Source organism: Lepisosteus platostomus, chromosome 5 (assembly GCF_059453375.1).
Source record: "Lepisosteus platostomus isolate fLepPlt1 chromosome 5, fLepPlt1.hap1, whole genome shotgun sequence".
Classification (NCBI taxonomy): domain Eukaryota; kingdom Metazoa; phylum Chordata; class Actinopteri; order Semionotiformes; family Lepisosteidae; genus Lepisosteus; species Lepisosteus platostomus.
The window spans coordinates 67130663-67158123 of record NC_142615.1 but is presented as its reverse complement, the minus strand read 5'-3'; the positions used below and the strand labels follow the sequence as shown (position 1 = coordinate 67158123).

The 27461-nt window shown below is 52.6% G+C and overlaps 14 non-coding genes and 27 pseudogenes across 14 annotated transcripts; all 41 read left to right on the top strand.

Annotated features, from left to right (window-relative positions):
- Window positions 1-315: 315 nt before the first annotated feature.
- LOC148671678 (5S ribosomal RNA) lies at window positions 316-434 on the top strand (annotated as a pseudogene).
- Window positions 435-971: 537 nt separating this feature from the next.
- LOC148671677 (5S ribosomal RNA) lies at window positions 972-1090 on the top strand (annotated as a pseudogene).
- A 537-nt stretch (window positions 1091-1627) lies between these two features.
- Window positions 1628-1746, top strand: LOC148671676 (5S ribosomal RNA; annotated as a pseudogene).
- A 537-nt stretch (window positions 1747-2283) lies between these two features.
- Window positions 2284-2402, top strand: LOC148671675 (5S ribosomal RNA; annotated as a pseudogene).
- A 537-nt stretch (window positions 2403-2939) lies between these two features.
- On the top strand, window positions 2940-3058 carry LOC148671674 (5S ribosomal RNA; annotated as a pseudogene).
- Window positions 3059-3595: 537 nt separating this feature from the next.
- On the top strand, window positions 3596-3714 carry LOC148671673 (5S ribosomal RNA). Its single transcript, XR_015938868.1, has one exon. It is a non-coding gene; the product is annotated as a 5S ribosomal RNA (ribosomal RNA).
- A 537-nt stretch (window positions 3715-4251) lies between these two features.
- LOC148671672 (5S ribosomal RNA) lies at window positions 4252-4370 on the top strand (annotated as a pseudogene).
- Window positions 4371-4907: 537 nt separating this feature from the next.
- Window positions 4908-5026, top strand: LOC148671671 (5S ribosomal RNA). The gene has a single exon (XR_015938867.1). It is a non-coding gene; the product is annotated as a 5S ribosomal RNA (ribosomal RNA).
- Window positions 5027-5563: 537 nt separating this feature from the next.
- LOC148671670 (5S ribosomal RNA) lies at window positions 5564-5682 on the top strand (annotated as a pseudogene).
- A 537-nt stretch (window positions 5683-6219) lies between these two features.
- LOC148671669 (5S ribosomal RNA) lies at window positions 6220-6338 on the top strand (annotated as a pseudogene).
- A 537-nt stretch (window positions 6339-6875) lies between these two features.
- LOC148671668 (5S ribosomal RNA) lies at window positions 6876-6994 on the top strand. Its single transcript, XR_015938866.1, has one exon. It is a non-coding gene; the product is annotated as a 5S ribosomal RNA (ribosomal RNA).
- A 537-nt stretch (window positions 6995-7531) lies between these two features.
- LOC148671667 (5S ribosomal RNA) lies at window positions 7532-7650 on the top strand (annotated as a pseudogene).
- A 537-nt stretch (window positions 7651-8187) lies between these two features.
- On the top strand, window positions 8188-8306 carry LOC148671666 (5S ribosomal RNA). The gene has a single exon (XR_015937231.1). It is a non-coding gene; the product is annotated as a 5S ribosomal RNA (ribosomal RNA).
- Window positions 8307-8843: 537 nt separating this feature from the next.
- On the top strand, window positions 8844-8962 carry LOC148671665 (5S ribosomal RNA; annotated as a pseudogene).
- Window positions 8963-9499: 537 nt separating this feature from the next.
- LOC148671664 (5S ribosomal RNA) lies at window positions 9500-9618 on the top strand (annotated as a pseudogene).
- Window positions 9619-10155: 537 nt separating this feature from the next.
- Window positions 10156-10274, top strand: LOC148671663 (5S ribosomal RNA). The gene has a single exon (XR_015938865.1). It is a non-coding gene; the product is annotated as a 5S ribosomal RNA (ribosomal RNA).
- Window positions 10275-10811: 537 nt separating this feature from the next.
- On the top strand, window positions 10812-10930 carry LOC148671662 (5S ribosomal RNA; annotated as a pseudogene).
- A 537-nt stretch (window positions 10931-11467) lies between these two features.
- Window positions 11468-11586, top strand: LOC148671661 (5S ribosomal RNA). The gene has a single exon (XR_015938033.1). It is a non-coding gene; the product is annotated as a 5S ribosomal RNA (ribosomal RNA).
- A 537-nt stretch (window positions 11587-12123) lies between these two features.
- LOC148671660 (5S ribosomal RNA) lies at window positions 12124-12242 on the top strand. The gene has a single exon (XR_015938863.1). It is a non-coding gene; the product is annotated as a 5S ribosomal RNA (ribosomal RNA).
- Window positions 12243-12779: 537 nt separating this feature from the next.
- Window positions 12780-12898, top strand: LOC148671659 (5S ribosomal RNA; annotated as a pseudogene).
- A 537-nt stretch (window positions 12899-13435) lies between these two features.
- LOC148671658 (5S ribosomal RNA) lies at window positions 13436-13554 on the top strand. Its single transcript, XR_015938862.1, has one exon. It is a non-coding gene; the product is annotated as a 5S ribosomal RNA (ribosomal RNA).
- Window positions 13555-14091: 537 nt separating this feature from the next.
- Window positions 14092-14210, top strand: LOC148671657 (5S ribosomal RNA; annotated as a pseudogene).
- Window positions 14211-14747: 537 nt separating this feature from the next.
- Window positions 14748-14866, top strand: LOC148671656 (5S ribosomal RNA). The gene has a single exon (XR_015938861.1). It is a non-coding gene; the product is annotated as a 5S ribosomal RNA (ribosomal RNA).
- A 537-nt stretch (window positions 14867-15403) lies between these two features.
- LOC148671655 (5S ribosomal RNA) lies at window positions 15404-15522 on the top strand. The gene has a single exon (XR_015937230.1). It is a non-coding gene; the product is annotated as a 5S ribosomal RNA (ribosomal RNA).
- Window positions 15523-16059: 537 nt separating this feature from the next.
- On the top strand, window positions 16060-16178 carry LOC148671654 (5S ribosomal RNA; annotated as a pseudogene).
- Window positions 16179-16715: 537 nt separating this feature from the next.
- On the top strand, window positions 16716-16834 carry LOC148671653 (5S ribosomal RNA; annotated as a pseudogene).
- A 537-nt stretch (window positions 16835-17371) lies between these two features.
- LOC148671652 (5S ribosomal RNA) lies at window positions 17372-17490 on the top strand (annotated as a pseudogene).
- Window positions 17491-18027: 537 nt separating this feature from the next.
- On the top strand, window positions 18028-18146 carry LOC148671651 (5S ribosomal RNA). The gene has a single exon (XR_015938860.1). It is a non-coding gene; the product is annotated as a 5S ribosomal RNA (ribosomal RNA).
- Window positions 18147-18683: 537 nt separating this feature from the next.
- LOC148671650 (5S ribosomal RNA) lies at window positions 18684-18802 on the top strand (annotated as a pseudogene).
- Window positions 18803-19339: 537 nt separating this feature from the next.
- On the top strand, window positions 19340-19458 carry LOC148671649 (5S ribosomal RNA; annotated as a pseudogene).
- Window positions 19459-19995: 537 nt separating this feature from the next.
- On the top strand, window positions 19996-20114 carry LOC148671648 (5S ribosomal RNA). The gene has a single exon (XR_015938859.1). It is a non-coding gene; the product is annotated as a 5S ribosomal RNA (ribosomal RNA).
- Window positions 20115-20651: 537 nt separating this feature from the next.
- On the top strand, window positions 20652-20770 carry LOC148671647 (5S ribosomal RNA; annotated as a pseudogene).
- Window positions 20771-21307: 537 nt separating this feature from the next.
- On the top strand, window positions 21308-21426 carry LOC148671646 (5S ribosomal RNA). Its single transcript, XR_015938858.1, has one exon. It is a non-coding gene; the product is annotated as a 5S ribosomal RNA (ribosomal RNA).
- Window positions 21427-21963: 537 nt separating this feature from the next.
- LOC148671645 (5S ribosomal RNA) lies at window positions 21964-22082 on the top strand (annotated as a pseudogene).
- Window positions 22083-22619: 537 nt separating this feature from the next.
- Window positions 22620-22738, top strand: LOC148671644 (5S ribosomal RNA; annotated as a pseudogene).
- Window positions 22739-23275: 537 nt separating this feature from the next.
- On the top strand, window positions 23276-23394 carry LOC148671643 (5S ribosomal RNA; annotated as a pseudogene).
- A 537-nt stretch (window positions 23395-23931) lies between these two features.
- Window positions 23932-24050, top strand: LOC148671642 (5S ribosomal RNA). The gene has a single exon (XR_015938857.1). It is a non-coding gene; the product is annotated as a 5S ribosomal RNA (ribosomal RNA).
- A 537-nt stretch (window positions 24051-24587) lies between these two features.
- LOC148671641 (5S ribosomal RNA) lies at window positions 24588-24706 on the top strand (annotated as a pseudogene).
- Window positions 24707-25243: 537 nt separating this feature from the next.
- LOC148671640 (5S ribosomal RNA) lies at window positions 25244-25362 on the top strand (annotated as a pseudogene).
- A 537-nt stretch (window positions 25363-25899) lies between these two features.
- Window positions 25900-26018, top strand: LOC148671639 (5S ribosomal RNA; annotated as a pseudogene).
- A 1185-nt stretch (window positions 26019-27203) lies between these two features.
- Window positions 27204-27322, top strand: LOC148671638 (5S ribosomal RNA; annotated as a pseudogene).
- The last annotated feature ends 139 nt before the right edge of the window (window positions 27323-27461 follow it).

Below are 27461 nucleotides of genomic sequence, written 5' to 3'. Positions count from 1 at the left end.
GGAGACTTGTTCGGCTGGCGTTCGGAGAGTCGCGTTTTTCAGAATTGTATTGAGATCGTTTTCCACAGAGCTCAGATGTCAAAGCACAGCAGCAGCTCTCCACAGCGATCCTCTATAGCGCCCTTTCTCCCGCAGCTCCGTCCTCATTGGAAGGAAGCAAGAGTGAAAGGCTGAAGTGAAATAGAGCGGGGACGAAGGCAGTGAAGAGAGAGAACGTGGGAAGAAGAGAAAAACGCAAGGGAAAAAAAGCAGCGTCGTAAAAGAGGTGACGGAGCCGTCCTCTCAATAAGAAGGGTGCCAGCGAGCCTTGCTCACGCTTACGGCCACACCCCCTTGAGCACGCCTGATCTCGTCTGATCGCGGAAGCTAAACAGGGATGGGCCTGGTTAGTACTTGGATGGGAGACCGCCTGGGAATACCAGGTGCTGTAAGCTTTTAAGCGCAGGAGGCGCCCTATCCCCGCTCGCTCGCTCATTCCCCTGTTCACACGTGCAGTGCGGTTTGTCCGTCTGTTTATTTGTCAGCTTTGGCGAGACACGGGTGCTTGTGTATTAGCGTGAGCGTTTTTTATTCTGATCAGGAACAGTTTTACAAGTCCGCAAAGGATCGAGGAAAGGTTTATCGCCAGCTGAAAAGAGACACAGCGCTTCGGCTGCGGAGACTTGTTCGGCTGGCGTTCGGAGAGTCGCGTTTTTCAGAATTGTATTGAGATCGTTTTCCACAGAGCTCAGATGTCAAAGCACAGCAGCAGCTCTCCACAGCGATCCTCTATAGCGCCCTTTCTCCCGCAGCTCCGTCCTCATTGGAAGGAAGCAAGAGTGAAAGGCTGAAGTGAAATAGAGCGGGGACGAAGGCAGTGAAGAGAGAGAACGTGGGAAGAAGAGAAAAACGCAAGGGAAAAAAAGCAGCGTCGTAAAAGAGGTGACGGAGCTGTCCTCTCAATAAGAAGGGTGCCAGCGAGCCTTGCTCTCGCTTACGGCCACACCCCCTTGAGCACGCCTGATCTCGTCTGATCGCGGAAGCTAAACAGGGATGGGCCTGGTTAGTACTTGGATGGGAGACCGCCTGGGAATACCAGGTGCTGTAAGCTTTTAAGCGCAGGAGGCGCCCTATCCCCGCTCGCTCGCTCATTCCCCTGTTCACACGTGCAGTGCGGCTTGTCCGTCTGTTTATTTGTCAGCTTTGGCGAGACACGGGTGCTTGTGTATTAGCGTGAGCGTTTTTTATTCTGATCAGGAACAGTTTTACAAGTCCGCAAAGGATCGAGGAAAGGTTTATCGCCAGCTGAAAAGAGACACAGCGCTTCGGCTGCGGAGACTTGTTCGGCTGGCGTTCGGAGAGTCGCGTTTTTCAGAATTGTATTGAGATCGTTTTCCACAGAGCTCAGATGTCAAAGCACAGCAGCAGCTCTCCACAGCGATCCTCTATAGCGCCCTTTCTCCCGCAGCTCCGTCCTCATTGGAAGGAAGCAAGAGTGAAAGGCTGAAGTGAAATAGAGCGGGGACGAAGGCAGTGAAGAGAGAGAACGTGGGAAGAAGAGAAAAACGCAAGGGAAAAAAAGCAGCGTCGTAAAAGAGGTGACGGAGCTGTCCTCTCAATAAGAAGGGTGCCAGCGAGCCTTGCTCTCGCTTACGGCCACACCCCCTTGAGCACGCCTGATCTCGTCTGATCTCGGAAACTAAACAAGGATGGGCCTGGTTAGTACTTGGATGGGAGACCGCCTGGGAATACCAGGTGCTGTAAGCTTTTAAGCGCAGGAGGCGCCCTATCCCCGCTCGCTCGTTCATTCCCCTGTTCACACGTGCAGTGCGGCTTGTCCGTTTGTTTATTTGTCAGCTTTGGCGAGACACGGGTGCTTGTGTATTAGCGTGAGCGTTTTTTATTCTGATCAGGAACAGTTTTACAAGTCCGCAAAGGATCGAGGAAAGGTTTATCGCCAGCTGAAAAGAGACACAGCGCTTCGGCTGCGGAGACTTGTTCGGCTGGCGTTCGGAGAGTCGCGTTTTTCAGAATTGTATTGAGATCGTTTTCCACAGAGCTCAGATGTCAAAGCACAGCAGCAGCTCTCCACAGCGATCCTCTATAGCGCCCTTTCTCCCGCTGCTCCGTCCTCATTGGAAGGAAGCAAGAGTGAAAGGCTGAAGTGAAATAGAGCGGGGACGAAGGCGGTGAAGAGAGAGAACGTGGGAAGAAGAGAAAAACGCAAGGGAAAAAAAGCAGCGTCGTAAAAGAGGTGACGGAGCTGTCCTCTCAATAAGAAGGGTGCCAGCGAGCCTTGCTCTCGCTTACGGCCACACCCCCTTGAGCACGCCTGATCTCGTCTGATCTCGGAAACTAAACAGGAATGGGCCTGGTTAGAACTCGGATAGGAGACCGCCTGGGAATACCAGGTGCTGTAAGCTTTTAAGCGCAGGAGGCGCCCTATCCCCGCTCGCTCGCTCATTCCCCTGTTCACACGTGCAGTGCGGCTTGTCCTTCTGTTTATTTGTCAGCTTTGGCGAGACACGGGTGCTTGTGTATTAGCGTGAGCGTTTTTTATTCTGATCAGGAACAGTTTTACAAGTCCGCAAAGGATCGAGGAAAGGTTTATCGCCAGCTGAAAAGAGACACAGCGCTTCGGCTGCGGAGACTTGTTCGGCTGGCGTTCGGAGAGTCGCGTTTTTCAGAATTGTATTGAGATCGTTTTCCACAGAGCTCAGATGTCAAAGCACAGCAGCAGCTCTGCACAGCGATCCTCTATAGCGCCCTTTCTCCCGCAGCTCCGTCCTCATTGGAAGGAAGCAAGAGTGAAAGGCTGAAGTGAAATAGAGCGGGGACGAAGGCGGTGAAGAGAGAGAACGTGGGAAGAAGAGAAAAACGCAAGGGAAAAAAAGCAGCGTCGTAAAAGAGGTGACGGAGCCGTCCTCTCAATAAGAAGGGTGCCAGCGAGCTTTGCTCTCGCTTATGGCCACACCCCCTTGAGCACGCCTGATCTCGTCTGATCGTGGAAGCTAAACAAGAATGGGCCTGGTTAGTACTTGGATGGGAGACCGCCTGGGAATACCAGGTGCTGTAAGCTTTTAAGCGCAGGAGGCGCCCTATCCCCGCTCGCTCGCTCATTCCCCTGTTCACACGTGCAGTGCGGCTTGTCCGTCTGTTTATTTGTCAGCTTTGGCGAGACACGGGTGCTTGTGTATTAGCGTGAGCGTTTTTTATTCTGATCAGGAACAGTTTTACAAGTCCGCAAAGGATCGAGGAAAGGTTTATCGCCAGCTGAAAAGAGACACAGCGCTTCGGCTGCGGAGACTTGTTCGGCTGGCGTTCGGAGAGTCGCGTTTTTCAGAATTGTATTGAGATCGTTTTCCACAGAGCTCAGATGTCAAAGCACAGCAGCAGCTCTCCACAGCGATCCTCTATAGCGCCCTTTCTCCCGCAGCTCCGTCCTCATTGGAAGGAAGCAAGAGTGAAAGGCTGAAGTGAAATAGAGCGGGGACGAAGGCAGTGAAGAGAGAGAACGTGGGAAGAAGAGAAAAACGCAAGGGAAAAAAAGCAGCGTCGTAAAAGAGGTGACGGAGCTGTCCTCTCAATAAGAAGGGTGCCAGCGAGCCTTGCTCTCGCTTACGGCCACACCCCCTTGAGCACGCCTGATCTCGTCTGATCTCGGAAGCTAAACAAGGATGGGCCTGGTTAGTACTTGGATGGGAGACCGCCTGGGAATACCAGGTGCTGTAAGCTTTTAAGCGCAGGAGGCGCCCTATCCCCGCTCGCTCGTTCATTCCCCTGTTCACACGTGCAGTGCGGCTTGTCCGTTTGTTTATTTGTCAGCTTTGGCGAGACACGGGTGCTTGTGTATTAGCGTGAGCGTTTTTTATTCTGATCAGGAACAGTTTTACAAGTCCGCAAAGGATCGAGGAAAGGTTTATCGCCAGCTGAAAAGAGACACAGCGCTTCGGCTGCGGAGACTTGTTCGGCTGGCGTTCGGAGAGTCGCGTTTTTCAGAATTGTATTGAGATCGTTTTCCACAGAGCTCAGATGTCAAAGCACAGCAGCAGCTCTCCACAGCGATCCTCTATAGCGCCCTTTCTCCCGCTGCTCCGTCCTCATTGGAAGGAAGCAAGAGTGAAAGGCTGAAGTGAAATAGAGCGGGGACGAAGGCGGTGAAGAGAGAGAACGTGGGAAGAAGAGAAAAACGCAAGGGAAAAAAAGCAGCGTCGTAAAAGAGGTGACGGAGCTGTCCTCTCAATAAGAAGGGTGCCAGCGAGCCTTGCTCTCGCTTACGGCCACACCCCCTTGAGCACGCCTGATCTCGTCTGATCGTGGAAGCTAAACAAGAATGGGCCTGGTTAGTACTTGGATGGGAGACCGCCTGGGAATACCAGGTGCTGTAAGCTTTTAAGCGCAGGAGGCGCCCTATCCCCGCTCGCTCGCTCATTCCCCTGTTCACACGTGCAGTGCGGCTTGTCCGTCTGTTTATTTGTCAGCTTTGGCGAGACACGGGTGCTTGTGTATTAGCGTGAGCGTTTTTTATTCTGATCAGGAACAGTTTTACAAGTCCGCAAAGGATCGAGGAAAGGTTTATCGCCAGCTGAAAAGAGACACAGCGCTTCGGCTGCGGAGACTTGTTCGGCTGGCGTTCGGAGAGTCGCGTTTTTCAGAATTGTATTGAGATCGTTTTCCACAGAGCTCAGATGTCAAAGCACAGCAGCAGCTCTCCACAGCGATCCTCTATAGCGCCCTTTCTCCCGCAGCTCCGTCCTCATTGGAAGGAAGCAAGAGTGAAAGGCTGAAGTGAAATAGAGCGGGGACGAAGGCAGTGAAGAGAGAGAACGTGGGAAGAAGAGAAAAACGCAAGGGAAAAAAAGCAGCGTCGTAAAAGAGGTGACGGAGCTGTCCTCTCAATAAGAAGGGTGCCAGCGAGCCTTGCTCTCGCTTACGGCCACACCCCCTTGAGCACGCCTGATCTCGTCTGATCTCGGAAGCTAAACAAGGATGGGCCTGGTTAGTACTTGGATGGGAGACCGCCTGGGAATACCAGGTGCTGTAAGCTTTTAAGCGCAGGAGGCGCCCTATCCCCGCTCGCTCGTTCATTCCCCTGTTCACACGTGCAGTGCGGCTTGTCCGTTTGTTTATTTGTCAGCTTTGGCGAGACACGGGTGCTTGTGTATTAGCGTGAGCGTTTTTTATTCTGATCAGGAACAGTTTTACAAGTCCGCAAAGGATCGAGGAAAGGTTTATCGCCAGCTGAAAAGAGACACAGCGCTTCGGCTGCGGAGACTTGTTCGGCTGGCGTTCGGAGAGTCGCGTTTTTCAGAATTGTATTGAGATCGTTTTCCACAGAGCTCAGATGTCAAAGCACAGCAGCAGCTCTCCACAGCGATCCTCTATAGCGCCCTTTCTCCCGCTGCTCCGTCCTCATTGGAAGGAAGCAAGAGTGAAAGGCTGAAGTGAAATAGAGCGGGGACGAAGGCGGTGAAGAGAGAGAACGTGGGAAGAAGAGAAAAACGCAAGGGAAAAAAAGCAGCGTCGTAAAAGAGGTGACGGAGCTGTCCTCTCAATAAGAAGGGTGCCAGCGAGCCTTGCTCTCGCTTACGGCCACACCCCCTTGAGCACGCCTGATCTCGTCTGATCTCGGAAACTAAACAGGAATGGGCCTGGTTAGAACTCGGATAGGAGACCGCCTGGGAATACCAGGTGCTGTAAGCTTTTAAGCGCAGGAGGCGCCCTATCCCCGCTCGCTCGCTCATTCCCCTGTTCACACGTGCAGTGCGGCTTGTCCGTCTGTTTATTTGTCAGCTTTGGCGAGACACGGGTGCTTGTGTATTAGCGTGAGCGTTTTTTATTCTGATCAGGAACAGTTTTACAAGTCCGCAAAGGATCGAGGAAAGGTTTATCGCCAGCTGAAAAGAGACACAGCGCTTCGGCTGCGGAGACTTGTTCGGCTGGCGTTCGGAGAGTCGCGTTTTTCAGAATTGTATTGAGATCGTTTTCCACAGAGCTCAGATGTCAAAGCACAGCAGCAGCTCTCCACAGCGATCCTCTATAGCGCCCTTTCTCCCGCAGCTCCGTCCTCATTGGAAGGAAGCAAGAGTGAAAGGCTGAAGTGAAATAGAGCGGGGACGAAGGCAGTGAAGAGAGAGAACGTGGGAAGAAGAGAAAAACGCAAGGGAAAAAAAGCAGCGTCGTAAAAGAGGTGACGGAGCCGTCCTCTCAATAAGAAGGGTGCCAGCGAGCCTTGCTCTCGCTTACGGCCACACCCCCTTGAGCACGCCTGATCTCGTCTGATCGCGGAAGCTAAACAGGGATGGGCCTGGTTAGTACTTGGATGGGAGACCGCCTGGGAATACCAGGTGCTGTAAGCTTTTAAGCGCAGGAGGCGCCCTATCCCCGCTCGCTCGCTCATTCCCCTGTTCACACGTGCAGTGCGGCTTGTCCGTCTGTTTATTTGTCAGCTTTGGCGAGACACGGGTGCTTGTGTATTAGCGTGAGCGTTTTTTATTCTGATCAGGAACAGTTTTACAAGTCCGCAAAGGATCGAGGAAAGGTTTATCGCCAGCTGAAAAGAGACACAGCGCTTCGGCTGCGGAGACTTGTTCGGCTGGCGTTCGGAGAGTCGCGTTTTTCAGAATTGTATTGAGATCGTTTTCCACAGAGCTCAGATGTCAAAGCACAGCAGCAGCTCTCCACAGCGATCCTCTATAGCGCCCTTTCTCCCGCAGCTCCGTCCTCATTGGAAGGAAGCAAGAGTGAAAGGCTGAAGTGAAATAGAGCGGGGACGAAGGCAGTGAAGAGAGAGAACGTGGGAAGAAGAGAAAAACGCAAGGGAAAAAAAGCAGCGTCGTAAAAGAGGTGACGGAGCTGTCCTCTCAATAAGAAGGGTGCCAGCGAGCCTTGCTCTCGCTTACGGCCACACCCCCTTGAGCACGCCTGATCTCGTCTGATCTCGGAAGCTAAACAAGGATGGGCCTGGTTAGTACTTGGATGGGAGACCGCCTGGGAATACCAGGTGCTGTAAGCTTTTAAGCGCAGGAGGCGCCCTATCCCCGCTCGCTCGTTCATTCCCCTGTTCACACGTGCAGTGCGGCTTGTCCGTTTGTTTATTTGTCAGCTTTGGCGAGACACGGGTGCTTGTGTATTAGCGTGAGCGTTTTTTATTCTGATCAGGAACAGTTTTACAAGTCCGCAAAGGATCGAGGAAAGGTTTATCGCCAGCTGAAAAGAGACACAGCGCTTCGGCTGCGGAGACTTGTTCGGCTGGCGTTCGGAGAGTCGCGTTTTTCAGAATTGTATTGAGATCGTTTTCCACAGAGCTCAGATGTCAAAGCACAGCAGCAGCTCTCCACAGCGATCCTCTATAGCGCCCTTTCTCCAGCTGCTCCGTCCTCATTGGAAGGAAGCAAGAGTGAAAGGCTGAAGTGAAATAGAGCGGGGACGAAGGCGGTGAAGAGAGAGAACGTGGGAAGAAGAGAAAAACGCAAGGGAAAAAAAGCAGCGTCGTAAAAGAGGTGACGGAGCTGTCCTCTCAATAAGAAGGGTGCCAGCGAGCCTTGCTCTCGCTTACGGCCACACCCCCTTGAGCACGCCTGATCTCGTCTGATCTCGGAAACTAAACAGGAATGGGCCTGGTTAGAACTCGGATAGGAGACCGCCTGGGAATACCAGGTGCTGTAAGCTTTTAAGCGCAGGAGGCGCCCTATCCCCGCTCGCTCGCTCATTCCCCTGTTCACACGTGCAGTGCGGCTTGTCCGTCTGTTTATTTGTCAGCTTTGGCGAGACACGGGTGCTTGTGTATTAGCGTGAGCGTTTTTTATTCTGATCAGGAACAGTTTTACAAGTCCGCAAAGGATCGAGGAAAGGTTTATCGCCAGCTGAAAAGAGACACAGCGCTTCGGCTGCGGAGACTTGTTCGGCTGGCGTTCGGAGAGTCGCGTTTTTCAGAATTGTATTGAGATCGTTTTCCACAGAGCTCAGATGTCAAAGCACAGCAGCAGCTCTGCACAGCGATCCTCTATAGCGCCCTTTCTCCCGCAGCTCCGTCCTCATTGGAAGGAAGCAAGAGTGAAAGGCTGAAGTGAAATAGAGCGGGGACGAAGGCGGTGAAGAGAGAGAACGTGGGAAGAAGAGAAAAACGCAAGGGAAAAAAAGCAGCGTCGTAAAAGAGGTGACGGAGCTGTCCTCTCAATAAGAAGGGTGCCAGCGAGCCTTGCTCTCGCTTATGGCCACACCCCCTTGAGCACGCCTGATCTCGTCTGATCTCGGAAGCTAAACAAGGATGGGCCTGGTTAGTACTTGGATGGGAGACCGCCTGGGAATACCAGGTGCTGTAAGCTTTTAAGCGCAGGAGGCGCCCTATCCCCGCTCGCTCGCTCATTCCCCTGTTCACACGTGCAGTGCGGCTTGTCCGTCTGTTTATTTGTCAGCTTTGGCGAGACACGGGTGCTTGTGTATTAGCGTGAGCGTTTTTTATTCTGATCAGGAACAGTTTTACAAGTCCGCAAAGGATCGAGGAAAGGTTTATCGCCAGCTGAAAAGAGACACAGCGCTTCGGCTGCGGAGACTTGTTCGGCTGGCGTTCGGAGAGTCGCGTTTTTCAGAATTGTATTGAGATCGTTTTCCACAGAGCTCAGATGTCAAAGCACAGCAGCAGCTCTCCACAGCGATCCTCTATAGCGCCCTTTCTCCCGCTGCTCCGTCCTCATTGGAAGGAAGCAAGAGTGAAAGGCTGAAGTGAAATAGAGCGGGGACGAAGGCGGTGAAGAGAGAGAACGTGGGAAGAAGAGAAAAACGCAAGGGAAAAAAAGCAGCGTCGTAAAAGAGGTGACGGAGCTGTCCTCTCAATAAGAAGGGTGCCAGCGAGCCTTGCTCTCGCTTATGGCCACACCCCCTTGAGCACGCCTGATCTCGTCTGATCTCGGAAACTAAACAGGAATGGGCCTGGTTAGAACTCGGATAGGAGACCGCCTGGGAATACCAGGTGCTGTAAGCTTTTAAGCGCAGGAGGCGCCCTATCCCCGCTCGCTCGCTCATTCCCCTGTTCACACGTGCAGTGCGGCTTGTCCGTCTGTTTATTTGTCAGCTTTGGCGAGACACGGGTGCTTGTGTATTAGCGTGAGCGTTTTTTATTCTGATCAGGAACAGTTTTACAAGTCCGCAAAGGATCGAGGAAAGGTTTATCGCCAGCTGAAAAGAGACACAGCGCTTCGGCTGCGGAGACTTGTTCGGCTGGCGTTCGGAGAGTCGCGTTTTTCAGAATTGTATTGAGATCGTTTTCCACAGAGCTCAGATGTCAAAGCACAGCAGCAGCTCTCCACAGCGATCCTCTATAGCGCCCTTTCTCCCGCAGCTCCGTCCTCATTGGAAGGAAGCAAGAGTGAAAGGCTGAAGTGAAATAGAGCGGGGACGAAGGCAGTGAAGAGAGAGAACGTGGGAAGAAGAGAAAAACGCAAGGGAAAAAAAGCAGCGTCGTAAAAGAGGTGACGGAGCCGTCCTCTCAATAAGAAGGGTGCCAGCGAGCCTTGCTCTCGCTTACGGCCACACCCCCTTGAGCACGCCTGATCTCGTCTGATCGCGGAAGCTAAACAGGGATGGGCCTGGTTAGTACTTGGATGGGAGACCGCCTGGGAATACCAGGTGCTGTAAGCTTTTAAGCGCAGGAGGCGCCCTATCCCCGCTCGCTCGCTCATTCCCCTGTTCACACGTGCAGTGCGGCTTGTCCGTCTGTTTATTTGTCAGCTTTGGCGAGACACGGGTGCTTGTGTATTAGCGTGAGCGTTTTTTATTCTGATCAGGAACAGTTTTACAAGTCCGCAAAGGATCGAGGAAAGGTTTATCGCCAGCTGAAAAGAGACACAGCGCTTCGGCTGCGGAGACTTGTTCGGCTGGCGTTCGGAGAGTCGCGTTTTTCAGAATTGTATTGAGATCGTTTTCCACAGAGCTCAGATGTCAAAGCACAGCAGCAGCTCTCCACAGCGATCCTCTATAGCGCCCTTTCTCCCGCAGCTCCGTCCTCATTGGAAGGAAGCAAGAGTGAAAGGCTGAAGTGAAATAGAGCGGGGACGAAGGCAGTGAAGAGAGAGAACGTGGGAAGAAGAGAAAAACGCAAGGGAAAAAAAGCAGCGTCGTAAAAGAGGTGACGGAGCTGTCCTCTCAATAAGAAGGGTGCCAGCGAGCCTTGCTCTCGCTTACGGCCACACCCCCTTGAGCACGCCTGATCTCGTCTGATCTCGGAAGCTAAACAAGGATGGGCCTGGTTAGTACTTGGATGGGAGACCGCCTGGGAATACCAGGTGCTGTAAGCTTTTAAGCGCAGGAGGCGCCCTATCCCCGCTCGCTCGTTCATTCCCCTGTTCACACGTGCAGTGCGGCTTGTCCGTTTGTTTATTTGTCAGCTTTGGCGAGACACGGGTGCTTGTGTATTAGCGTGAGCGTTTTTTATTCTGATCAGGAACAGTTTTACAAGTCCGCAAAGGATCGAGGAAAGGTTTATCGCCAGCTGAAAAGAGACACAGCGCTTCGGCTGCGGAGACTTGTTCGGCTGGCGTTCGGAGAGTCGCGTTTTTCAGAATTGTATTGAGATCGTTTTCCACAGAGCTCAGATGTCAAAGCACAGCAGCAGCTCTCCACAGCGATCCTCTATAGCGCCCTTTCTCCCGCTGCTCCGTCCTCATTGGAAGGAAGCAAGAGTGAAAGGCTGAAGTGAAATAGAGCGGGGACGAAGGCGGTGAAGAGAGAGAACGTGGGAAGAAGAGAAAAACGCAAGGGAAAAAAAGCAGCGTCGTAAAAGAGGTGACGGAGCTGTCCTCTCAATAAGAAGGGTGCCAGCGAGCCTTGCTCTCGCTTACGGCCACACCCCCTTGAGCACGCCTGATCTCGTCTGATCTCGGAAACTAAACAGGAATGGGCCTGGTTAGAACTCGGATAGGAGACCGCCTGGGAATACCAGGTGCTGTAAGCTTTTAAGCGCAGGAGGCGCCCTATCCCCGCTCGCTCGCTCATTCCCCTGTTCACACGTGCAGTGCGGCTTGTCCGTCTGTTTATTTGTCAGCTTTGGCGAGACACGGGTGCTTGTGTATTAGCGTGAGCGTTTTTTATTCTGATCAGGAACAGTTTTACAAGTCCGCAAAGGATCGAGGAAAGGTTTATCGCCAGCTGAAAAGAGACACAGCGCTTCGGCTGCGGAGACTTGTTCGGCTGGCGTTCGGAGAGTCGCGTTTTTCAGAATTGTATTGAGATCGTTTTCCACAGAGCTCAGATGTCAAAGCACAGCAGCAGCTCTGCACAGCGATCCTCTATAGCGCCCTTTCTCCCGCAGCTCCGTCCTCATTGGAAGGAAGCAAGAGTGAAAGGCTGAAGTGAAATAGAGCGGGGACGAAGGCGGTGAAGAGAGAGAACGTGGGAAGAAGAGAAAAACGCAAGGGAAAAAAAGCAGCGTCGTAAAAGAGGTGACGGAGCTGTCCTCTCAATAAGAAGGGTGCCAGCGAGCCTTGCTCTCGCTTATGGCCACACCCCCTTGAGCACGCCTGATCTCGTCTGATCTCGGAAGCTAAACAAGGATGGGCCTGGTTAGTACTTGGATGGGAGACCGCCTGGGAATACCAGGTGCTATAAGCTTTTAAGCGCAGGAGGCGCCCTATCCCCGCTCGCTCGCTCATTCCCCTGTTCACACGTGCAGTGCGGCTTGTCCGTCTGTTTATTTGTCAGCTTTGGCGAGACACGGGTGCTTGTGTATTAGCGTGAGCGTTTTTTATTCTGATCAGGAACAGTTTTACAAGTCCGCAAAGGATCGAGGAAAGGTTTATCGCCAGCTGAAAAGAGACACAGCGCTTCGGCTGCGGAGACTTGTTCGGCTGGCGTTCGGAGAGTCGCGTTTTTCAGAATTGTATTGAGATCGTTTTCCACAGAGCTCAGATGTCAAAGCACAGCAGCAGCTCTCCACAGCGATCCTCTATAGCGCCCTTTCTCCCGCAGCTCCGTCCTCATTGGAAGGAAGCAAGAGTGAAAGGCTGAAGTGAAATAGAGCGGGGACGAAGGCAGTGAAGAGAGAGAACGTGGGAAGAAGAGAAAAACGCAAGGGAAAAAAAGCAGCGTCGTAAAAGAGGTGACGGAGCTGTCCTCTCAATAAGAAGGGTGCCAGCGAGCCTTGCTCTCGCTTACGGCCACACCCCCTTGAGCACGCCTGATCTCGTCTGATCTCGGAAGCTAAACAAGGATGGGCCTGGTTAGTACTTGGATGGGAGACCGCCTGGGAATACCAGGTGCTGTAAGCTTTTAAGCGCAGGAGGCGCCCTATCCCCGCTCGCTCGTTCATTCCCCTGTTCACACGTGCAGTGCGGCTTGTCCGTTTGTTTATTTGTCAGCTTTGGCGAGACACGGGTGCTTGTGTATTAGCGTGAGCGTTTTTTATTCTGATCAGGAACAGTTTTACAAGTCCGCAAAGGATCGAGGAAAGGTTTATCGCCAGCTGAAAAGAGACACAGCGCTTCGGCTGCGGAGACTTGTTCGGCTGGCGTTCGGAGAGTCGCGTTTTTCAGAATTGTATTGAGATCGTTTTCCACAGAGCTCAGATGTCAAAGCACAGCAGCAGCTCTCCACAGCGATCCTCTATAGCGCCCTTTCTCCCGCTGCTCCGTCCTCATTGGAAGGAAGCAAGAGTGAAAGGCTGAAGTGAAATAGAGCGGGGACGAAGGCGGTGAAGAGAGAGAACGTGGGAAGAAGAGAAAAACGCAAGGGAAAAAAAGCAGCGTCGTAAAAGAGGTGACGGAGCTGTCCTCTCAATAAGAAGGGTGCCAGCGAGCCTTGCTCTCGCTTACGGCCACACCCCCTTGAGCACGCCTGATCTCGTCTGATCTCGGAAACTAAACAGGAATGGGCCTGGTTAGAACTCGGATAGGAGACCGCCTGGGAATACCAGGTGCTGTAAGCTTTTAAGCGCAGGAGGCGCCCTATCCCCGCTCGCTCGCTCATTCCCCTGTTCACACGTGCAGTGCGGCTTGTCCGTCTGTTTATTTGTCAGCTTTGGCGAGACACGGGTGCTTGTGTATTAGCGTGAGCGTTTTTTATTCTGATCAGGAACAGTTTTACAAGTCCGCAAAGGATCGAGGAAAGGTTTATCGCCAGCTGAAAAGAGACACAGCGCTTCGGCTGCGGAGACTTGTTCGGCTGGCGTTCGGAGAGTCGCGTTTTTCAGAATTGTATTGAGATCGTTTTCCACAGAGCTCAGATGTCAAAGCACAGCAGCAGCTCTCCACAGCGATCCTCTATAGCGCCCTTTCTCCCGCAGCTCCGTCCTCATTGGAAGGAAGCAAGAGTGAAAGGCTGAAGTGAAATAGAGCGGGGACGAAGGCGGTGAAGAGAGAGAACGTGGGAAGAAGAGAAAAACGCAAGGGAAAAAAAGCAGCGTCGTAAAAGAGGTGACGGAGCTGTCCTCTCAATAAGAAGGGTGCCAGCGAGCCTTGCTCTCGCTTACGGCCACACCCCCTTGAGCACGCCTGATCTCGTCTGATCTCGGAAGCTAAACAAGGATGGGCCTGGTTAGTACTTGGATGGGAGACCGCCTGGGAATACCAGGTGCTGTAAGCTTTTAAGCGCAGGAGGCGCCCTATCCCCGCTCGCTCGCTCATTCCCCTGTTCACACGTGCAGTGCGGCTTGTCCGTCTGTTTATTTGTCAGCTTTGGCGAGACACGGGTGCTTGTGTATTAGCGTGAGCGTTTTTTATTCTGATCAGGAACAGTTTTACAAGTCCGCAAAGGATCGAGGAAAGGTTTATCGCCAGCTGAAAAGAGACACAGCGCTTCGGCTGCGGAGACTTGTTCGGCTGGCGTTCGGAGAGTCGCGTTTTTCAGAATTGTATTGAGATCGTTTTCCACAGAGCTCAGATGTCAAAGCACAGCAGCAGCTCTCCACAGCGATCCTCTATAGCGCCCTTTCTCCCGCAGCTCCGTCCTCATTGGAAGGAAGCAAGAGTGAAAGGCTGAAGTGAAATAGAGCGGGGACGAAGGCAGTGAAGAGAGAGAACGTGGGAAGAAGAGAAAAACGCAAGGGAAAAAAAGCAGCGTCGTAAAAGAGGTGACGGAGCCGTCCTCTCAATAAGAAGGGTGCCAGCGAGCCTTGCTCTCGCTTACGGCCACACCCCCTTGAGCACGCCTGATCTCGTCTGATCGCGGAAGCTAAACAGGGATGGGCCTGGTTAGTACTTGGATGGGAGACCGCCTGGGAATACCAGGTGCTGTAAGCTTTTAAGCGCAGGAGGCGCCCTATCCCCGCTCGCTCGCTCATTCCCCTGTTCACACGTGCAGTGCGGCTTGTCCGTCTGTTTATTTGTCAGCTTTGGCGAGACACGGGTGCTTGTGTATTAGCGTGAGCGTTTTTTATTCTGATCAGGAACAGTTTTACAAGTCCGCAAAGGATCGAGGAAAGGTTTATCGCCAGCTGAAAAGAGACACAGCGCTTCGGCTGCGGAGACTTGTTCGGCTGGCGTTCGGAGAGTCGCGTTTTTCAGAATTGTATTGAGATCGTTTTCCACAGAGCTCAGATGTCAAAGCACAGCAGCAGCTCTCCACAGCGATCCTCTATAGCGCCCTTTCTCCCGCAGCTCCGTCCTCATTGGAAGGAATTAAGAGTGAAAGGCTGAAGTGAAATAATGCGGGGACGAAGGCAGTGAAGAGAGAGAACGTGGGAAGAAGAGAAAAACGCAAGGGAAAAAAAGCAGCGTCGTAAAAGAGGTGACGGAGCTGTCCTCTCAATAAGAAGGGTGCCAGCGAGCCTTGCTCTCGCTTACGGCCACACCCCCTTGAGCACGCCTGATCTCGTCTGATCTCGGAAGCTAAACAAGGATGGGCCTGGTTAGTACTTGGATGGGAGACCGCCTGGGAATACCAGGTGCTGTAAGCTTTTAAGCGCAGGAGGCGCCCTATCCCCGCTCGCTCGTTCATTCCCCTGTTCACACGTGCAGTGCGGCTTGTCCGTCTGTTTATTTGTCAGCTTTGGCGAGACACGGGTGCTTGTGTATTAGCGTGAGCGTTTTTTATTCTGATCAGGAACAGTTTTACAAGTCCGCAAAGGATCGAGGAAAGGTTTATCGCCAGCTGAAAAGAGACACAGCGCTTCGGCTGCGGAGACTTGTTCGGCTGGCGTTCGGAGAGTCGCGTTTTTCAGAATTGTATTGACATCGTTTTCCACAGAGCTCAGATGTCAAAGCACAGCAGCAGCTCTCCACAGCGATCCTCTATAGCGCCCTTTCTCCCGCAGCTCCGTCCTCATTGGAAGGAAGCAAGAGTGAAAGGCTGAAGTGAAATAGAGCGGGGACGAAGGCGGTGAAGAGAGAGAACGTGGGAAGAAGAGAAAAACGCAAGGGAAAAAAAGCAGCGTCGTAAAAGAGGTGACGGAGCTGTCCTCTCAATAAGAAGGGTGCCAGCGAGCCTTGCTCTTGCTTATGGCCACACCCCCTTGAGCACGCCTGATCTCGTCTGATCTCGGAAGCTAAACAAGGATGGGCCTGGTTAGTACTTGGATGGGAGACCGCCTGGGAATACCAGGTGCTGTAAGCTTTTAAGCGCAGGAGGCGCCCTATCCCCGCTCGCTCGCTCATTCCCCTGTTCACACGTGCAGTGCGGCTTGTCCGTCTGTTTATTTGTCAGCTTTGGCGAGACACGGGTGCTTGTGTATTAGCGTGAGCGTTTTTTATTCTGATCAGGAACAGTTTTACAAGTCCGCAAAGGATCGAGGAAAGGTTTATCGCCAGCTGAAAAGAGACACAGCGCTTCGGCTGCGGAGACTTGTTCGGCTGGCGTTCGGAGAGTCGCGTTTTTCAGAATTGTATTGAGATCGTTTTCCACAGAGCTCAGATGTCAAAGCACAGCAGCAGCTCTCCACAGCGATCCTCTATAGCGCCCTTTCTCCCGCAGCTCCGTCCTCATTGGAAGGAAGCAAGAGTGAAAGGCTGAAGTGAAATAGAGCGGGGACGAAGGCAGTGAAGAGAGAGAACGTGGGAAGAAGAGAAAAACGCAAGGGAAAAAAAGCAGCGTCGTAAAAGAGGTGACGGAGCCGTCCTCTCAATAAGAAGGGTGCCAGCGAGCCTTGCTCTCGCTTATGGCCACACCCCCTTGAGCACGCCTGATCTCGTCTGATCGTGGAAGCTAAACAGGGATGGGCCTGGTTAGTACTTGGATGGGAGACCGCCTGGGAATACCAGGTGCTGTAAGCTTTTAAGCGCAGGAGGCGCCCTATCCCCGCTCGCTCGTTCATTCCCCTGTTCACACGTGCAGTGCGGCTTGTCCGTTTGTTTATTTGTCAGCTTTGGCGAGACACGGGTGCTTGTGTATTAGCGTGAGCGTTTTTTATTCTGATCAGGAACAGTTTTACAAGTCCGCAAAGGATCGAGGAAAGGTTTATCGCCAGCTGAAAAGAGACACAGCGCTTCGGCTGCGGAGACTTGTTCGGCTGGCGTTCGGAGAGTCGCGTTTTTCAGAATTGTATTGAGATCGTTTTCCACAGAGCTCAGATGTCAAAGCACAGCAGCAGCTCTCCACAGCGATCCTCTATAGCGCCCTTTCTCCCGCTGCTCCGTCCTCATTGGAAGGAAGCAAGAGTGAAAGGCTGAAGTGAAATAGAGCGGGGACGAAGGCGGTGAAGAGAGAGAACGTGGGAAGAAGAGAAAAACGCAAGGGAAAAAAAGCAGCGTCGTAAAAGAGGTGACGGAGCTGTCCTCTCAATAAGAAGGGTGCCAGCGAGCCTTGCTCTCGCTTACGGCCACACCCCCTTGAGCACGCCTGATCTCGTCTGATCTCGGAAACTAAACAGGAATGGGCCTGGTTAGAACTCGGATAGGAGACCGCCTGGGAATACCAGGTGCTGTAAGCTTTTAAGCGCAGGAGGCGCCCTATCCCCGCTCGCTCGCTCATTCCCCTGTTCACACGTGCAGTGCGGCTTGTCCGTCTGTTTATTTGTCAGCTTTGGCGAGACACGGGTGCTTGTGTATTAGCGTGAGCGTTTTTTATTCTGATCAGGAACAGTTTTACAAGTCCGCAAAGGATCGAGGAAAGGTTTATCGCCAGCTGAAAAGAGACACAGCGCTTCGGCTGCGGAGACTTGTTCGGCTGGCGTTCGGAGAGTCGCGTTTTTCAGAATTGTATTGACATCGTTTTCCACAGAGCTCAGATGTCAAAGCACAGCAGCAGCTCTCCACAGCGATCCTCTATAGCGCCCTTTCTCCCGCAGCTCCGTCCTCATTGGAAGGAAGCAAGAGTGAAAGGCTGAAGTGAAATAGAGCGGGGACGAAGGCAGTGAAGAGAGAGAACGTGGGAAGAAGAGAAAAACGCAAGGGAAAAAAAGCAGCGTCGTAAAAGAGGTGACGGAGCTGTCCTCTCAATAAGAAGGGTGCCAGCGAGCCTTGCTCTCGCTTACGGCCACACCCCCTTGAGCACGCCTGATCTCGTCTGATCTCGGAAACTAAACAGGAATGGGCCTGGTTAGAACTCGGATAGGAGACCGCCTGGGAATACCAGGTGCTGTAAGCTTTTAAGCGCAGGAGGCGCCCTATCCCCGCTCGCTCGCTCATTCCCCTGTTCACACGTGCAGTGCGGCTTGTCCGTCTGTTTATTTGTCAGCTTTGGCGAGACACGGGTGCTTGTGTATTAGCGTGAGCGTTTTTTATTCTGATCAGGAACAGTTTTACAAGTCCGCAAAGGATCGAGGAAAGGTTTATCGCCAGCTGAAAAGAGACACAGCGCTTCGGCTGCGGAGACTTGTTCGGCTGGCGTTCGGAGAGTCGCGTTTTTCAGAATTGTATTGAGATCGTTTTCCACAGAGCTCAGATGTCAAAGCACAGCAGCAGCTCTCCACAGCGATCCTCTATAGCGCCCTTTCTCCCGCAGCTCCGTCCTCATTGGAAGGAATTAAGAGTGAAAGGCTGAAGTGAAATAATGCGGGGACGAAGGCAGTGAAGAGAGAGAACGTGGGAAGAAGAGAAAAACGCAAGGGAAAAAAAGCAGCGTCGTAAAAGAGGTGACGGAGCTGTCCTCTCAATAAGAAGGGTGCCAGCGAGCCTTGCTCTCGCTTACGGCCACACCCCCTTGAGCACGCCTGATCTCGTCTGATCTCGGAAGCTAAACAAGGATGGGCCTGGTTAGTACTTGGATGGGAGACCGCCTGGGAATACCAGGTGCTGTAAGCTTTTAAGCGCAGGAGGCGCCCTATCCCCGCTCGCTCGTTCATTCCCCTGTTCACACGTGCAGTGCGGCTTGTCCGTTTGTTTATTTGTCAGCTTTGGCGAGACACGGGTACTTGTGTATTAGCGTGAGCGTTTTTTATTCTGATCAGGAACAGTTTTACAAGTCCGCAAAGGATCGAGGAAAGGTTTATCGCCAGCTGAAAAGAGACACAGCGCTTCGGCTGCGGAGACTTGTTCGGCTGGCGTTCGGAGAGTCGCGTTTTTCAGAATTGTATTGAGATCGTTTTCCACAGAGCTCAGATGTCAAAGCACAGCAGCAGCTCTCCACAGCGATCCTCTATAGCGCCCTTTCTCCCGCTGCTCCGTCCTCATTGGAAGGAAGCAAGAGTGAAAGGCTGAAGTGAAATAGAGCGGGGACGAAGGCGGTGAAGAGAGAGAACGTGGGAAGAAGAGAAAAACGCAAGGGAAAAAAAGCAGCGTCGTAAAAGAGGTGACGGAGCTGTCCTCTCAATAAGAAGGGTGCCAGCGAGCCTTGCTCTCGCTTACGGCCACACCCCCTTGAGCACGCCTGATCTCGTCTGATCTCGGAAACTAAACAGGAATGGGCCTGGTTAGAACTCGGATAGGAGACCGCCTGGGAATACCAGGTGCTGTAAGCTTTTAAGCGCAGGAGGCGCCCTATCCCCGCTCGCTCGCTCATTCCCCTGTTCACACGTGCAGTGCGGCTTGTCCGTCTGTTTATTTGTCAGCTTTGGCGAGACACGGGTGCTTGTGTATTAGCGTGAGCGTTTTTTATTCTGATCAGGAACAGTTTTACAAGTCCGCAAAGGATCGAGGAAAGGTTTATCGCCAGCTGAAAAGAGACACAGCGCTTCGGCTGCGGAGACTTGTTCGGCTGGCGTTCGGAGAGTCGCGTTTTTCAGAATTGTATTGACATCGTTTTCCACAGAGCTCAGATGTCAAAGCACAGCAGCAGCTCTCCACAGCGATCCTCTATAGCGCCCTTTCTCCCGCAGCTCCGTCCTCATTGGAAGGAAGCAAGAGTGAAAGGCTGAAGTGAAATAGAGCGGGGACGAAGGCAGTGAAGAGAGAGAACGTGGGAAGAAGAGAAAAACGCAAGGGAAAAAAAGCAGCGTCGTAAAAGAGGTGACGGAGCTGTCCTCTCAATAAGAAGGGTGCCAGCGAGCCTTGCTCTCGCTTGCGGCCACACCCCCTTGAGCACGCCTGATCTCGTCTGATCTCGGAAACTAAACAGGAATGGGCCTGGTTAGAACTCGGATAGGAGACCGCCTGGGAATACCAGGTGCTGTAAGCTTTTAAGCGCAGGAGGCGCCCTATCCCCGCTCGCTCGCTCATTCCCCTGTTCACACGTGCAGTGCGGCTTGTCCGTCTGTTTATTTGTCAGCTTTGGCGAGACACGGGTGCTTGTGTATTAGCGTGAGCGTTTTTTATTCTGATCAGGAACAGTTTTACAAGTCCGCAAAGGATCGAGGAAAGGTTTATCGCCAGCTGAAAAGAGACACAGCGCTTCGGCTGCGGAGACTTGTTCGGCTGGCGTTCGGAGAGTCGCGTTTTTCAGAATTGTATTGAGATCGTTTTCCACAGAGCTCAGATGTCAAAGCACAGCAGCAGCTCTCCACAGCGATCCTCTATAGCGCCCTTTCTCCCGCAGCTCCGTCCTCATTGGAAGGAATTAAGAGTGAAAGGCTGAAGTGAAATAATGCGGGGACGAAGGCAGTGAAGAGAGAGAACGTGGGAAGAAGAGAAAAACGCAAGGGAAAAAAAGCAGCGTCGTAAAAGAGGTGACGGAGCTGTCCTCTCAATAAGAAGGGTGCCAGCGAGCCTTGCTCTCGCTTACGGCCACACCCCCTTGAGCACGCCTGATCTCGTCTGATCTCGGAAGCTAAACAAGGATGGGCCTGGTTAGTACTTGGATGGGAGACCGCCTGGGAATACCAGGTGCTGTAAGCTTTTAAGCGCAGGAGGCGCCCTATCCCCGCTCGCTCGTTCATTCCCCTGTTCACACGTGCAGTGCGGCTTGTCCGTTTGTTTATTTGTCAGCTTTGGCGAGACACGGGTGCTTGTGTATTAGCGTGAGCGTTTTTTATTCTGATCAGGAACAGTTTTACAAGTCCGCAAAGGATCGAGGAAAGGTTTATCGCCAGCTGAAAAGAGACACAGCGCTTCGGCTGCGGAGACTTGTTCGGCTGGCGTTCGGAGAGTCGCGTTTTTCAGAATTGTATTGAGATCGTTTTCCACAGAGCTCAGATGTCAAAGCACAGCAGCAGCTCTCCACAGCGATCCTCTATAGCGCCCTTTCTCCCGCTGCTCCGTCCTCATTGGAAGGAAGCAAGAGTGAAAGGCTGAAGTGAAATAGAGCGGGGACGAAGGCGGTGAAGAGAGAGAACGTGGGAAGAAGAGAAAAACGCAAGGGAAAAAAAGCAGCGTCGTAAAAGAGGTGACGGAGCTGTCCTCTCAATAAGAAGGGTGCCAGCGAGCCTTGCTCTCGCTTACGGCCACACCCCCTTGAGCACGCCTGATCTCGTCTGATCTCGGAAACTAAACAGGAATGGGCCTGGTTAGAACTCGGATAGGAGACCGCCTGGGAATACCAGGTGCTGTAAGCTTTTAAGCGCAGGAGGCGCCCTATCCCCGCTCGCTCGCTCATTCCCCTGTTCACACGTGCAGTGCGGCTTGTCCGTCTGTTTATTTGTCAGCTTTGGCGAGACACGGGTGCTTGTGTATTAGCGTGAGCGTTTTTTATTCTGATCAGGAACAGTTTTACAAGTCCGCAAAGGATCGAGGAAAGGTTTATCGCCAGCTGAAAAGAGACACAGCGCTTCGGCTGCGGAGACTTGTTCGGCTGGCGTTCGGAGAGTCGCGTTTTTCAGAATTGTATTGAGATCGTTTTCCACAGAGCTCAGATGTCAAAGCACAGCAGCAGCTCTCCACAGCGATCCTCTATAGCGCCCTTTCTCCCGCAGCTCCGTCCTCATTGGAAGGAATTAAGAGTGAAAGGCTGAAGTGAAATAATGCGGGTACGAAGGCAGTGAAGAGAGAGAACGTGGGAAGAAGAGAAAAACGCAAGGGAAAAAAAGCAGCGTCGTAAAAGAGGTGACGGAGCTGTCCTCTCAATAAGAAGGGTGCCAGCGAGCCTTGCTCTCGCTTACGGCCACACCCCCTTGAGCACGCCTGATCTCGTCTGATCTCGGAAGCTAAACAAGGATGGGCCTGGTTAGTACTTGGATGGGAGACCGCCTGGGAATACCAGGTGCTGTAAGCTTTTAAGCGCAGGAGGCGCCCTATCCCCGCTCGCTTGCTCATTCCCCTGTTCACACGTGCAGTGCGGCTTGTCCGTCTGTTTATTTGTCAGCTTTGGCGAGACACGGGTGCTTGTGTATTAGCGTGAGCGTTTTTTATTCTGATCAGGAACAGTTTTACAAGTCCGCAAAGGATCGAGGAAAGGTTTATCGCCAGCTGAAAAGAGACACAGCGCTTCGGCTGCGGAGACTTGTTCGGCTGGCGTTCGGAGAGTCGCGTTTTTCAGAATTGTATTGAGATCGTTTTCCACAGAGCTCAGATGTCAAAGCACAGCAGCAGCTCTCCACAGCGATCCTCTATAGCGCCCTTTCTCCCGCTGCTCCGTCCTCATTGGAAGGAAGCAAGAGTGAAAGGCTGAAGTGAAATAGAGCGGGGACGAAGGCGGTGAAGAGAGAGAACGTGGGAAGAAGAGAAAAACCCAAGGGAAAAAAAGCAGCGTCGTAAAAGAGGTGACGGAGCTGTCCTCTCAATAAGAAGGGTGCCAGCGAGCCTTGCTCTCGCTTACGGCCACACCCCCTTGAGCACGCCTGATCTCGTCTGATCTCGGAAACTAAACAGGAATGGGCCTGGTTAGAACTCGGATAGGAGACCGCCTGGGAATACCAGGTGCTGTAAGCTTTTAAGCGCAGGAGGCGCCCTATCCCCGCTCGCTCGCTCATTCCCCTGTTCACACGTGCAGTGCGGCTTGTCCGTCTGTTTATTTGTCAGCTTTGGCGAGACACGGGTGCTTGTGTATTAGCGTGAGCGTTTTTTATTCTGATCAGGAACAGTTTTACAAGTCCGCAAAGGATCGAGGAAAGGTTTATCGCCAGCTGAAAAGAGACACAGCGCTTCGGCTGCGGAGACTTGTTCGGCTGGCGTTCGGAGAGTCGCGTTTTTCAGAATTGTATTGAGATCGTTTTCCACAGAGCTCAGATGTCAAAGCACAGCAGCAGCTCTCCACAGCGATCCTCTATAGCGCCCTTTCTCCCGCAGCTCCGTCCTCATTGGAAGGAAGCAAGAGTGAAAGGCTGAAGTGAAATAGAGCGGGGACGAAGGCAGTGAAGAGAGAGAACGTGGGAAGAAGAGAAAAACGCAAGGGAAAAAAAGCAGCGTCGTAAAAGAGGTGACGGAGCCGTCCTCTCAATAAGAAGGGTGCCAGCGAGCCTTGCTCTCGCTTAAGGCCACACCCCCTTGAGCACGCCTGATCTCGTCTGATCGCGGAAGCTAAACAGGGATGGGCCTGGTTAGTACTTGGATGGGAGACCGCCTGGGAATACCAGGTGCTGTAAGCTTTTAAGCGCAGGAGGCGCCCTATCCCCGCTCGCTCGCTCATTCCCCTGTTCACACGTGCAGTGCGGCTTGTCCGTCTGTTTATTTGTCAGCTTTGGCGAGACACGGGTGCTTGTGTATTAGCGTGAGCGTTTTTTATTCTGATCAGGAACAGTTTTACAAGTCCGCAAAGGATCGAGGAAAGGTTTATCGCCAGCTGAAAAGAGACACAGCGCTTCGGCTGCGGAGACTTGTTCGGCTGGCGTTCGGAGAGTCGCGTTTTTCAGAATTGTATTGAGATCGTTTTCCACAGAGCTCAGATGTCAAAGCACAGCAGCAGCTCTCCACAGCGATCCTCTATAGCGCCCTTTCTCCCGCAGCTCCGTCCTCATTGGAAGGAATTAAGAGTGAAAGGCTGAAGTGAAATAGAGCGGGGACGAAGGCGGTGAAGAGAGAGAACGTGGGAAGAAGAGAAAAACGCAAGGGAAAAAAAGCAGCGTCGTAAAAGAGGTGACGGAGCTGTCCTCTCAATAAGAAGGGTGCCAGCGAGCCTTGCTCTCGCTTACGGCCACACCCCCTTGAGCACGCCTGATCTCGTCTGATCTCGGAAACTAAACAGGAATGGGCCTGGTTAGAACTCGGATAGGAGACCGCCTGGGAATACCAGGTGCTGTAAGCTTTTAAGCGCAGGAGGCGCCCTATCCCCGCTCGCTCGCTCATTCCCCTGTTCACACGTGCAGTGCGGCTTGTCCGTCTGTTTATTTGTCAGCTTTGGCGAGACACGGGTGCTTGTGTATTAGCGTGAGCGTTTTTTATTCTGATCAGGAACAGTTTTACAAGTCCGCAAAGGATCGAGGAAAGGTTTATCGCCAGCTGAAAAGAGATACAGCGCTTCGGCTGCGGAGACTTGTTCGGCTGGCGTTCGGAGAGTCGCGTTTTTCAGAATTGTATTGAGATCGTTTTCCACAGAGCTCAGATGTCAAAGCACAGCAGCAGCTCTCCACAGCGATCCTCTATAGCGCCCTTTCTCCCGCAGCTCCGTCCTCATTGGAAGGAAGCAAGAGTGAAAGGCTGAAGTGAAATAGAGCGGGGACGAAGGCAGTGAAGAGAGAGAACGTGGGAAGAAGAGAAAAACGCAAGGGAAAAAAAGCAGCGTCGTAAAAGAGGTGACGGAGCTGTCCTCTCAATAAGAAGGGTGCCAGCGAGCCTTGCTCTCGCTTACGGCCACACCCCCTTGAGCACGCCTGATCTCGTCTGATCTCGGAAGCTAAACAAGGATGGGCCTGGTTAGTACTTGGATGGGAGACCGCCTGGGAATACCAGGTGCTGTAAGCTTTTAAGCGCAGGAGGCGCCCTATCCCCGCTCGCTCGTTCATTCCCCTGTTCACACGTGCAGTGCGGCTTGTCCGTTTGTTTATTTGTCAGCTTTGGCGAGACACGGGTGCTTGTGTATTAGCGTGAGCGTTTTTTATTCTGATCATGAACAGTTTAACAAGTCCGCAAAGGATCGAGGAAAGGTTTATCGCCAGCTGAAAAGAGACACAGCGCTTCGGCTGTGGAGACTTGTTCGGCTGGCGTTCGGAGAGTCGCGTTTTTCAGAATTGTATTGAGATCGTTTTCCACAGAGCTCAGATGTCAAAGCACAGCAGCAGCTCTCCACAGCAATCCTCTATAGCGCCCTTTCTCCCGCAGCTCCGTCCTCATTGGAAGGAAGCAAGAGTGAAAGGCTGAAGTGAAATAGAGCGGGGACGAAGGCAGTGAAGAGAGAGAACGTGGGAAGAAGAGAAAAACGCAAGGGAAAAAAAGCAGCGTCGTAAAAGAGGTGACGGAGCTGTCCTCTCAATAAGAAGGGTGCCAGCGAGCCTTGCTCTCGCTTACGGCCACACCCACTTGAGCACGCCTGATCTCGTCTGATCTCGGAAGCTAAACAGGGATGGGCCTGGTTAGTACTTGGATGGGAGACCGCCTGGGAATACCAGGTGCTGTAAGCTTTTAAGCGCAGGAGGCGCACTATCCCCGCTCGCTCGCTCATTCCCCTGTTCACACGTGCAGTGCGGCTTGTCCGTCTGTTTATTTGTCAGCTTTGGCGAGACGCGGGTGCTTGTGTATTAGCGTGAGCGTTTTTTATTCTGATCAGGAACAGTTTTACAAGTCCGCAAAGGATCGAGGAAAGGTTTATCGCCAGCTGAAAAGAGACACAGCGCTTCGGCTGTGGAGACTTGTTCGGCTGGCGTTCGGAGAGTCGCGTTTTTCAGAATTGTATTGAGATCGTTTTCCACAGAGCTCAGATGTCAAAGCACAGCAGCAGGTCTCCACAGCGATCCTCTATAGCGCCCTTTCTCCCGCAGCTCCGTCCTCATTGGAAGGAAGCAAGAGTGAAAGGCTGAAGTGAAATAGAGCGGGGACGAAGGCAGTGAAGAGAGAGAACGTGGGAAGAAGAGAAAAACGCAAGGGAAAAAAAGCAGCGTCGTAAAAGAGGTGACGGAGCTGTCCTCTCAATAAGAAGGGTGCCAGCGAGCCTTGCTCTCGCTTACGGCCACACCCCCTTGAGCACGCCTGATCTCGTCTGATCTCGGAAGCTAAACAGGAATGGGCCTGGTTAGTACTTGGATGGGAGACCGCCTGGGAATACCAGGTGCTGTAAGCTTTTAAGCGCAGGAGGCGCCCTATCCCCGCTCGCTCGCTCCTTCCCCTGTTCACACGTGCAGTGCGGCTTGTCCGTCTGTTTATTTGTCAGCTTTGGCGAGACACGGGTGCTTGTGTATTAGCGTGAGCGTTTTTTATTCTGATCAGGAACAGTTTATCAAGTCCGCAAAGGATCGAGGAAAGGTTTATCGCCAGCTGAAAAGAGACACAGCGCTTCGGCTGTGGAGACTTGTTCGGCTGGCGTTCGGAGAGTCGCGTTTTTCAGAATTGTATTGAGATCGTTTTCCACAGAGCTCAGATGTCAAAGCACAGCAGCAGCTCTCCACAGCGATCCTCTATAGCGCCCTTTCTCCCGCAGCTCCGTCCTCATTGGAAGGAAGCAAGAGTGAAAGGCTGAAGTGAAATAGAGCGGGGACGAAGGCAGTGAAGAGAGAGAACGTGGGAAGAAGAGAAAAACGCAAGGGAAAAAAAGCAGCGTCGTAAAAGAGGTGACGGAGCTGTCCTCTCAATAAGAAGGGTGCCAGCGAGCCTTGCTCTTACTTACGGCCACACCCCCTTGAGCACGCCTGATCTCGTCTGATTTCGGAAGCTAAACAGGGATGGGCCTGGTTAGTACTTGGATGGGAGACCCCCTGGGAATACCAGGTGCTGTAAGCTTTTAAGCGCAGGAGGCGCCCTATCCCCGCTCGCTCGCTCATTCCCCTGTTCACACGTGCAGTGCGGCTTGTCCGTCTGTTTATTTGTCAGCTTTGGCGAGACACGGGTGCTTGTGTATTAGCGTGAGCGTTTTTTATTCTGATCAGGAACAGTTTTACAAGTCCGCAAAGGATCGAGGAAAGGTTTATCGCCAGCTGAAAAGAGACACAGCGCTTCGGCTGTGGAGACTTGTTCGGCTGGCGTTCGGAGAGTCGCGTTTTTCAGAATTGTATTGAGATCGTTTTCCACAGAGCTCAGATGTCAAATCACAGCAGCAGCTCTCCACAGCGATCCTCTATAGCGCCCTTTCTCCCGCAGCTCCGTCCTCATTGGAAGGAAGCAAGAGTGAAAGGCTGAAGTGAAATAGAGCGGGGACGAAGGCAGTGAAGAGAGAGAACGTGGGAAGAAGAGAAAAACGCAAGGGAAAAAAAGCAGCGTCGTAAAAGAGGTGACGGAGCTGTCCTCTCAATAAGAAGGGTGCCAACGAGCCTTGCTCTCGCTTACGGCCACACCCCCTTAAGCACGTCTGATCTCGAAAGCTAAACAGGGATGGGCCTGGTTAGTACTTGGGTGGGAGACCGCCTGGGAATACCAGGTGTTGTGAGCTTTTAAGCGCAGGAGGCGCCCTATCCCCGCTCGCTCGCTCATTCCCCTGTTCACACGTGCAGTGCGGCTTGTCCGTCTGTTTATTTGTCAGCTTTGGCGAGACACGGGTGCTTGTGTATTAGCCTGAGCGTTTTTTATTCTGATCAGGAACAGTTTTACAAGTCCGCAAAGGATCGAGGAAAGGTTTATCGCCAGCTGAAAAGAGACACAGCGCTTCGGCTGTGGAGACTTGTTCGGCTGGCGTTCGAAGAGTCGCGTTTTTCAGAATTGTATTGAGATCGTTTTCCACAGAGCTCAGATGTCAAAGCACAGCAGCAGCTCTCCACAGCGATCCTCTATAGCGCCCTTTCTCCCGCAGCTCCGTCCTCATTGGAAGGAAGCAAGAGTGAAAGGCTGAAGTGAAATAGAGCGGGGACGAAGGCAGTGAAGAGAGAGAGAACGTGGGAAGAAGAGAAAAACGCAAGAGAAAAAAAGCAGCGTCGTAAAAGAGGTGACGGAGCTGTCCTCTCAATAAGAAGGGTGCCAGCGAGCCTTGCTCGCGCTTACGGCCACACCCCCTTGAGCACGCCTGATCTCGTCTGATCTCGGAAGCTAAACAGGAATGGGCCTGGTTAGTACTTGGATGGGAGACCGCCTGGGAATACCAGGTGCTGTAAGCTTTTAAGCGCAGGAGGCGCCCTATCCCCGCTCGCTTGCTCATTCCCCTGTTCACACGTGCAGTGCGGCTTGTCCGTCTGTTTATTTGTCAGCTTTGGCGAGACACGGGTGCTTGTGTATTAGCGTGAGCGTTTTTTATTC